The sequence below is a fragment of the Chiloscyllium punctatum genome, chromosome 9 (assembly GCF_047496795.1).
Source record: "Chiloscyllium punctatum isolate Juve2018m chromosome 9, sChiPun1.3, whole genome shotgun sequence".
In the NCBI taxonomy this organism is placed as follows: Eukaryota; Metazoa; Chordata; class Chondrichthyes; order Orectolobiformes; family Hemiscylliidae; genus Chiloscyllium; species Chiloscyllium punctatum.
The window spans coordinates 59655081-59664951 of record NC_092747.1 but is presented as its reverse complement, the minus strand read 5'-3'; the positions used below and the strand labels follow the sequence as shown (position 1 = coordinate 59664951).

The following is a 9871-nucleotide window of genomic DNA, read 5'->3' as shown; positions in this document are numbered from 1 at the left end:
TTAGGTCAGTGGATCATTTCCTCCTCTTCCAGTCAGAGAAGACGAGGGGGGGCGGGGGAGGAACCAATTTACAATCCGACAACACTGAGAGGGGGAAGGAAGAACAAAAAACTCTCTGACCTACTTAACGTTTATTTATCCCAATTTGTTTTTGTGTCAGTTTTCCTTGATCATCACTTTCTGCGAAGAGTGACAGAATTGGATTGATTATATAATCGGTTCCTTTTTTTAAATGCGCTTCTTTTGCCGTTTACTGGTTTCTATGGTGATTCGGATTTCACTGTTTTGGTTGCCCAGGTTTAGTCTCCTGCCTTGAGATGTATTTACAACATGAGAGAGAACGGCAAGAGAGCATGTAGGAGCGCAGGTTTCCTGGTGAGCTGCAGCCTCCCGGTAGTGCCCAGTGGCTGCGCACAGACCGACTCAACTGACAGCAGCAGCGGCGGTGGCAGAGGCTCGCCCATGTGGAGACACACGGCAGGTGTCAGCAACGACAGGAGGTAAACCTCAACCACCCTTCCCCTCTCACTCAGCACAGTCACCCTTCCCCTCTCACATCAACCACCCTTTCCCTCTCACTCACCTCAATCATCCTTCCCCTCTCACTTCAACCACCCTTCCCCTCTCACTCAGCACAGTCACCCTTCCCCTCTCACATCAACCACCCTTCCCCTCTCACTCACCTCAATCATCCTTCTCCCTCACTCACCTCAATCATCCTTCCCCTCTCACTCACCTCAGTCACCCTTTCCCCCTCACTCACGTCAACCATCCTTCCCCCTCACTCACCTCAATCATCCTTCCCCCCACTCACTTCAGTCACCCTTCCCCCTCACTTACCTCAGTCACCCTTCCCCTCGCACTGACCTCAGCCATCCTTCCCCCCTCACTCACCTCAGTCACCCGTCCCCCCTCACTCAGCACAGTCATCCTTCCCCCCTCACTTACCTCAGCCAACCTTCCCCCCTCACTCACCTCAGCCGTCCTTCCCCCCTCACTCACCTCAGTCACCCTTCCCCCCTCACTCACTTCAGCCATCCTTCCCCCCTCACTCACCTCAGCCATCCTTTCCCTCTCACTCAGCACAGTCACCCTTTCCCCCTCACTCACCTCAGCCATCCTTCCCCCCTCACTTACCTCAGCCATCCTTCCCCCCTCACTCACCTCAGCCATCCTTCCCCCCCCACTCACCTCAGTCACCCTTCCCCCCTCACTAACCTCAGCCATCCTTCCCCTCGCACTCACCTCAGCCATCCTTCCCCACTCACCTCAGCCATCCTTCCCACTCACTCACCTCAGTCACCCTTCCCCCCTCACTAACCTCAGCCATTCTTCCCCCCTCACTCACCTCAGTCACCCTTCCCCCCCACTCACCTCAGTCACCCTTCCCCCCTCACTCACCTCAACTGTCCTTCCTTTCTGCCTGTTTCGGCACCCCAAATATTCTGGTGAATAACAGCTTTCCGACCGTGTAGATTTAAGCGGAACTTTTAAAAACTCTTGCCTTAATGTTATGCATCTATCTACTCGGACTGCCGTTTATTTGTTGTTTTCGTGTGTGAAATCTTCAGTGACATTTCATAACTTCGCGTGGGCGGTGTTGTGAAAATCCATTCTTGCTTCTCGCTGATGGTCTGCAGCAAACATGTAAATCCAGACCTATGGGTGAATTTTCAATGCTGAATGTCACGCTCAAATTACAGAGTTGAGTAATTACTGAGTTTCATTCGGTTTCCATGTTATCTAACAAATAAATCCATAAAACTTACATATTTGTGGTTTTGGTGCAATTGAGATTGCTGTACTTGTTATTATTTTCGCGGATTGCATATGTGAATGAATGGATGCATGTGCAGCCTGTTACTCATTTACTGCCGAGATATTATAATAACGGCAACATTTATTTTTGAAATGTGTAGCAAATAAGCGTGTTTCAAAATGTCGCGCTTATAACCGTATAATTTAAAAGAAATCGAACCCCTTTTAAAAATTATGTTTATTTATCTGAATTTATAGATGATGATACTGCCTTCATTCTCTCACTATCTTCATATTCATTCATACTCTTTAATGTTGCTTACCTTTTATATAACTATAAAGTTAAATCCATTTTAAGTTTGAAAATATCTACACTTTGTTTTGAACTTCACAGTTTCATTATCATTGCTGATTACAACCAATCATCTTCACTACTAAGTGATTGCAATAACTGTGAGTTACTCTCAAAAATATATATGCAGCACTTTCACTGCCAATAAGTAAAGGTCCTGGATATTAAGTGCCTGAGGCACACTGAAAGAAAGATCCCACTCCAATTTCACCTTTGTTAAAGGTCAGCTGATCTTATTGGACTGCAACAACCCGCTTCAGTTCTAACAAGCTAGAGTAGGGGAAAAGTGCTACAATCCCATGTAGTTGTAATTGAATGACCTGTTTTAAAATGTGTGTATTGATATTAGATGAGGACATGAACAGGCTAAATCATAATGCCGTCCGCAGTTAATGTTCGCATGAGAACTTAGGCAAAGTAGTGTGGCACTTGAAAGAGAAGTAAACAAACTGGTCGCATTATGTAAGTATTTATAATTCATGTGAAACCTTGTTTAGCATTATTTGCAGAGGTGCCCAGGTATGTCTTGAGCACAAAAGGCAGGACAAATTCAACCCAGCCAGTTAATGTTCTCTCCAACATCAGCAATGTGACAGAAGGAGTTGTCAACAATGCTATCAACCAAAACTAGCACAGGAATGACATTCTCACTGATGCTCAGTTTGGAATCTTTCAGGCCCATTCACTTCCTGATCTCATTACAGCCTTGGGTCAACATAGCCAAAACAGCAATGACCATCTCCAACAAGGGAGAATCTAACTACCCTTGATGTCAATGGCATTACCCCACTATCAAGATGAATAGTTGCCATTGATCAGGAACTAAACGCATAAAGCCATATCAGTGAATCACAACATTGTTTCAAAGGTTACTTGACCCATTGTGTCTACACTCACTCTCTGAGCATTATGACTTCATGCCATTGTCTTGGTTTGTCCCCATTGATTTTTGTATTCTATTATAAAAAAAACTAATGGTCTCTTAAATGTCTCAGTTTGAACCAACCTCCACTGCACTTCCAGGCAGTGTATTCCAAAGCTTTACCACTTGTGTGAAGAAGTTTTTTTTTCACACCTAACATTTGCATAAAATTTGTGCCCACCTGTTTTTGATCTTTTTACGAGCAGCAACAATATTTCCCTGTCTTCTCCAACTAGACCTGTATTGATTTTGAAAACTTCTATCAATTCTCCTCTTAGTAGTATCCTCTCCATGGTTAGAAGAACAGGTTAGACACTAAGAATTTGACAGCAAGTAGCTCATCTCCTGTCTCCCATTGTCTGACCACTATACACAAGGCTGATGTCAGGAATGTGATGCAAAACTCTGCATTTGCTGCATGGGTGCAGCTCCAACAGCACTCAAGAACCTTGATACCATCCAGGACAAAGCTGTCAGCTTGATTGGTACCACATCCATCACCTTCAATATTCACACAATGTGTACCATCTACAAGACTCCTTGCAGTAGCATACCAAGGCTCCTTTGACACCCGTTCAAACCCACAACATCTAGCACCTGCAAGGACAAGGGCACTATGGTACAGGAAGCCATGCAAGAAGTGGGAGGAGAGAAGAAAATGTAGTTGTAATTGGAGTAGTACAATTAGGGGAATAGACACTATTCTCCGTGTCTGTGATCGAGATTCCCAAATGCTGTATTGCCTGCCTGGTGCCCAGGTTCAGAATATCTCATCTGGGCTGCAGGGAACCTGGAGTAGGAGGGTTGTCATGCTTGTTGTGGTCCATGTAGGTACATACAATATAGGTAAAAATAGGAAAGCGGTTCTGCTGAGGGATTATGAGCAGGTAGGGGCTAAATTAAAAAGCAGAACCAAAAAACTAATCTTTGTATTATTACCTGGACAAGGTACTGGCATAGATAGAGGATTGGCTGACTGGCAGAAGACAGAAAGTAGGAATAAAAGTTTATTGTGAAAATCTGTAGTTTCTGTTGGTGGTCAGAGTTGTGGTCGGGTTGCCGAGCCAGTTGATTTTTTTTTGCAAATGTTTCATCTCCAACTGGGTGACCCCTTCAGTGCTGTGTAGCCTCCAGATGAAGGTCTTTTTCAGGATGGCAACCAGTGACTACTGGAGTTCCACAGGGGTCTGTGTTGGGACTACAACTATTCATGTTATACGTTAATGATTTGGATGAAGGAACTGAGGAGGTTGTTGTTAAGTTTGAAGATAATAAACAGATAGATGGAAAGACGGGTAGTGTTGAGGAAGAAGGGACTTGGTAAGAGTAGGAGAGTTGGCAAAGAAATGGAAGAGAGAGGGTGTGAGGTTATGCACTTTGGTAGGAAACATAGAGGCATAGACAATTTTCAAAAAAAGGTAAGGCTTCGGAAATCTGACACACAACGGGACTATGAAGTCCTCATTCAGGTTTCTCATAAGTTTAATGTGCAGGTTTAGTTTGTATTTGCTTTCCAAACTGCCATATTAGCATTCATTCCAAGAGGGCTGGCAGACATGGCTCTGGTCAGACTGCATTTGGAATGTTGTGTACAGTGTTGGGCTCTATCTTAGGAAGGATTTGGTGGCTTTGGAGGGGGTAAAGAGGAGTTTCTCAAGAATGATCTTAGAGATAAAGAGTTTGTCATGTGAGGAGCAGTTAAGGACTTTAGGTTTGTACTTGATGAGTTTCAAAGTATATGGGGAGATCTGATTAGAACTTTCAGACTATTGAGAGGCCTGGATAGAGTGGATGAGTGGGAGAGACTAGGCATAGCCTCAGACTGAAAGATAACCCTTTAAAAAGATGAGAAGGAATTTCTTCAGCTAGAGTATGATTAATTTGTGGAACTCATTGCTGCAGAGGGCTGTGGAGGCTAAGTCATTGGGTGTATTTAAGACAGAGATAGATAGGTTCTTGATTGGTAAGGTGATCAAGGGTTATGGGGACAAGGCAGGTGAATGGGTTTGAGAAACAGATCAGCCACAATTGAATGGTGGAGTAGAACAGATGGGCTGAATGGTTCCTATGTCATATGGTCTCATACACACTTCCTTCCAAATCACATGCCTTCCTGATGTGGAACTGTATTGCCGTTCCTTTACTGTCACTATGTCAAATCCTGAAACTTTCTTAACAGCATATTTTAGTCATCTACACTGTTTGCCTTTGTAAGATGCTCATTACACTTGGTGTATATGTTTGCTCAATCATTATTTCTTAGCTAGTGCAGAATATGGACATCATTACACAGTATACACTAATTCACAATGATCCTGGATCATTTACTGATAAAGGCTTATTAAAGAGGATTGACAACTTAAATCTGTCCTTTAGATATTTGGGCTTTACCCCACGTTGTTTTTCTGCAGAATGCACAGACAAGTTGCACATCAACTACACTGGTTCTAAACCAGAAATTAGACAGAGACATTTCCAAGGAAAGACTGCAATGGTTTTGCTGTCTTCATTTGGAATTTGGATTAAATTAAATGTGTGCTATTCTACACAACTTCACCCATGTCCATATTTGAGAGTGCAGGTCTTAATTTCTAATTCTGTATGTGTAATTTTATTATTGCACTGTCATTTTTTAAAGCTTCATTTATCTTTATTTAAAGTAATTTCTTTTACAATTCCCTATAATTGAGGATTTATATATCTGTATCCTTCCCAGGTAACCTCACAGTCTTCCTGCACTCAAATCAACAATACATGAAATTAAATGACGGTTAAATTGCAGACATTAAGAAATAACAGAGACTTAAGGAAGACATTTTGAGCAGTGAGGTAATGGAGTTAGTTGGTAAGTTAGTGGTGAAGTCTGGGTGATTATTTTCTGTTTCTTACTATGGTTGCAATATACACTGTAAAGCAAAATTCATTTCAAAAAGTAAACGTATTTCACAACAGCACATTTTTTACACTGAAGCATTTAATTTAAGTCATAACTTCTGACTGTCAGTAGTGTATGAGCTAAGAAATAACTCCTATGTTGATTGACTGTCCAAGATGCCTTATCAAACAGGCAAATAGTTTATTGTTGGACCCAACCCTGATAAAAAGAAGTTTATTGATATACTTTTAAGATTGAAAGATGTTATCTTGCTATATGTGAACATTTATTTACATTTATTTTAAAATGTTATCACTTATTCTAATGTCATCAAATGATGATGCTGGATATTTTTGTTCAAAAAAAAGCCACAGTTTGTATTTTCTTTAAATACTGGCATATTTTCTTTGGCCGTGTGTCACATGCTTTAATATAATCAAATGACTCATGCTGTCCATTGTATCTGTTCTTCAGAAATATCTGGACATATAAATATCTGGACATGTGAATGGACAAAGTGAGCTAAAACATAGAGTCATAGAGATGCACAGCACGGACACAGACCCTTCGGTCAAAAGTGTTCATGCCGACCAGATATCCTAAATTAATCTAGTCCCATTTGCCAGCATTTAGCCCATATCCCTGTAAACCCTTCCTATTCATATACCCATCCAGATATCTTTTAAATGTTGCAATTGTACTAGCCTCCACCACTTCCTCTGGCAGCTCATTCCATATATGTGCCATCCTCTGCTTGAAAAAGTTACCCCTTCGGTCCCTTTTAAATCTCTCCCCTCTCACCTTAAATCTATGCTTGTAGTTCTGGACTCCCTCACCCCAAGGAAAAGACTTTGTCTATTTACCTGATCCATGCCCCTCATGATTTTGTAAACCTCTAATGGTGATATTTGTGATCATTTTATGACTGATCATTTACAATGTTTTATTAATCACAATCTATGAATTGTGATAGTAGTAAAACTGAATATCAGACTTCTAGGACACGATATTCAATAATTTGACTATTTTTGGGGCCATTAACAATAAATACTTGGAGAATTGGAAGCAGTTAGATGAAAGATGAGATTTTAAATATTTAATGTCAATAAATTTAGGTTTTAAACATTAATATTGCAAGAGTAATTTTATATTTCCACTTGAACCAGATCTAACCCACCCCTGAAATGAGAGTAATTTTGCATGCATGAATATTTTGACATCACTGATATAAGTGAGAGAAAAAGAAGCAATAATTAATGTTGGAAGGAGAGCAGTTTCCTTGAGTATGTCCTTTCTTGTTTGATGCCACACTGGTATTTCTAATATTATACTTGCATATTTTTAAATGAGTTATGAAAAGAGACATGGGGGTTAAAATATGCAATTAATCCACTTGTTTATTGAAACGCAGGCAACATGTCACCTTCATGACTTATCATTAGAAAGATTGCTGGGTGCCTCCAGTACTGACAACACTGTGCATTAGCTACATGCATCAGCAAGGTTCCAACAAAGTCACATTGTAACACCATTAAAACCAGCCCATTCCTCTTACATAGGTGGTGCATTATGGCTGGTGTACATGTAATCTTTCCTTATTCATTTATGCAAGGGTATTTGTGGGTAGACCAGCACTAATTTCCCAAACCATATTGTCCTTGAAGAAGACAGTGGGTAATCTTTTCGAACCACTGCTGTTCGTGTGGTATAGATACAGTGCTGTTGGGGAGAGAGTTCCACATTTTAACCAACAACAGTGAAATAACAGTGATATAGTTCTGAAAGGTGAATTTAACCTTTTATTCCTTCTTTGGACCTAACAAGACTTAGGTTTCTTTGTTTAAGCATGACAGGTGTACATATCCAAAGGTATCACAAAACTCAAATATTTATTATGAAAACAAAGGCTTTATACTGTTTTTAAAGATGCCTCAAGGATTGGTGCTGGGTCCATTATCTTTCTTCATTTACATAAATGATTTGGATCTGAGCATAAGAGGTTTGGTTAGTAAGTTTGCAGATGACACCAAAATTGGAGGTGTAGTGGACAGCGAAGAAAGTTACCTCAGATTACAACAGGATCTTGATCACAAGGATCTGTTTTGGAACCACTGCTGATTGTCATTTTTATAAATGACTTAGACGCAGGCATAGGTGAATGAATTAGTAAATTTGCAGATGACACTAAAGTCGGTTGGGTAGTGGACAGTTTGGAAGAATGTTACAGATTGCAGGGAGATTTGGATAAATTGCAGAATTGGGCCGAGAGGTGGCAAATGGAGTTCAATTCATCTAAATGTGAGATGATGCACTTTGGGAAGAATAACAGGAAGGCAGAGTACTGGGTCAATGGAAAGATTCTTGGTAACATGGATGTGCAGAGGGATCTTGGTAACGTGGATGTGCAGCCATGTACATAGATCCCTGAAAGTTGCCACCCAGGTGGATAATGCTGTTAAGAAGGCATACGGTGTGTTAGGTTTCACTCGTAGAAGGATTGTGTTCTGGAGCTGCAATATCATGCTGCAACTATACAAAATGCTAGTGCAACCACACTTGGAATATTGTGTACAGTTCTGGTCGCTATATTTTGGGAAGGATGTGGAAGTATTGGAAAAGGTACAGAGGACATTTACCAGGAAGTTGCCTGGTCTGGAGGGAAGGTCTTATGAGGAAAGGCTGAAAGACTTAGGTCTGTTCTCATTGGAAAGAAGAAGGCTAAGAGTGGATTTGATCGAGACATACAAGATGATCAGAGGATTAGATAGGGTAGACAGTGAAATTCGTTTTCCTAGGATGATGACGTCAGCTTGTATGAGGGGGCATAACTACAAATTGAGGGGTGATAGATTTAAGACAGATGTCAGAGGAAGGTTCTTTACTCAGAGAGTGGTAAGGGCGTGGAATGCCGCCACATTAGGGAGACTTAAACAATCCTTGGATAAGCACATGGATGATGATGGGATAATAGGGGGACGAGCTGAGAATAGTTCACAGGTCTATGCAACATCGAGGGCCGGAGAGCCTGTTCTGTGCAGTATTGTTCTATGTTATATGTTCTAGATGGGCCAATGGGCTGAGAAATGGCAGATGGAGTTTAATTTAAATAAATGCAAGGTGCTGCGTTTGGGAAAGCAAATCTTAGCAGGACTTGTACATTTAATGGTAAAGTCCTAGGGAGTGTTGCTGAACAAGGAGACCTTGGAATGCAGGTTCATAGTTCCTTGAAAGTGGAGTCTCAGGCAGATAGGATAGTGAAGAAGGCATTTGGTATGCTTTCCTTTATTGGTCAGAATATTGAGTACAAGAGTTGAGAGGCCATGTTGCAGCTGTACAGGACATTGGTTAGGCCACTGTTGGAATATTGCGTGCAATCCTGGTCTCCTTCTTATCAAAAAGATATTGTGAAATTTGAAAGGATTCAGAAAAGATTTACAAAGATGTTGCCAGGGTTGGAGGATTTGAGCTATAGGGAGAGGTTGAATAGATTGGAGCTGTTTTCCCTGGAGCATCAGAGGCTGAGGGATGACCTTATAGAGCTTTATAAAATCATGAGGGGCATGGATAGGATAAATAGACAAAGTATTTTCCCTGGGGTGGGGGAGTCCAGAACTAGAGGGCATAGGTTTAGGGTGAGAGGGGAAAGATATAAAAGAGACCTAAGGGACAGTTTTTTCACACAGAGGGTGCTATGTGTATGAATGAACTGCCAGAGGAAGTGGTGGAGGCTGGTACAATTGCAACATTTACAAAGCATCTGGATGAGCATATGAATAGGAAATGTTTGGAGGGATATGGGGTGGGTGTTGGTAGGTGGAACTAGATTAGTTTAGGATACTGGCCGGCATGGATGAATTGGACTGAAGGGTCTGTTTCCATGCCTACATCTCCATGACTCGATGACTCTATACAACTTCATTTCAACTATTTCTACAAATAATAATTTCCACATAGGAGATTAGAC

General features: G+C 41.3%; 1 protein-coding gene across 3 annotated transcripts in view; it reads left to right on the top strand.

Annotated features, from left to right (window-relative positions):
* Positions 1–31: 31 nt before the first annotated feature.
* Positions 32–9871, top strand: part of LOC140481444 (neuronal PAS domain-containing protein 2-like) — a 119750-nt gene continuing 109910 nt past the window's right edge. The window contains exons 1-2 of one of the 3 annotated variants that reach the window (XM_072577623.1): positions 32–500; positions 5749–5861. The gene's annotated coding sequence lies outside the window, so the exon portion shown is untranslated. Of the gene's footprint in view, positions 501–5748; positions 5878–9871 lie in introns of all 3 variants that reach the window. The other 2 variants (XM_072577621.1, XM_072577622.1) reach the window with 2 other exon arrangements.